The sequence below is a fragment of the Penaeus monodon genome, chromosome 31, assembly GCF_015228065.2.
Source record: "Penaeus monodon isolate SGIC_2016 chromosome 31, NSTDA_Pmon_1, whole genome shotgun sequence".
NCBI classification, from domain to species: domain Eukaryota; kingdom Metazoa; phylum Arthropoda; class Malacostraca; order Decapoda; family Penaeidae; genus Penaeus; species Penaeus monodon.
In genome coordinates, this window is record NC_051416.1 from 18,697,071 (window position 1) to 18,697,289 (window position 219).

At 30.6% G+C, this 219-nt stretch overlaps 1 long non-coding RNA gene across 1 annotated transcript in view; it reads right to left on the reverse strand.

Moving 5' to 3' along the window:
- The window catches only part of LOC119592847, a 3,294-nt gene that overhangs the window by 2,272 nt on the left and 803 nt on the right, over positions 1–219 (reverse strand). The window lies entirely within an intron of this gene.

A 219-nucleotide genomic window follows, 5' to 3' on the forward strand; every position in this document is an offset into this window, starting at 1 on the left:
TACCAATAGCAGTTCCTTTATGAAAATTGCATATAAAATGTGATTAAACAGTATTCAAAAAAAGAAGAAGTGCACACTGAAAACAATTACTCAGTCATAAGACTCTATTGTCAGTAAATGTTTTTTTTTCCAATTAGAGTCAGGTACTAACGGTCACTTTCACCAGTAAAGGCCTTTATTAATCATCACCATCTGTATCAATGAAATAAATTCTGATAC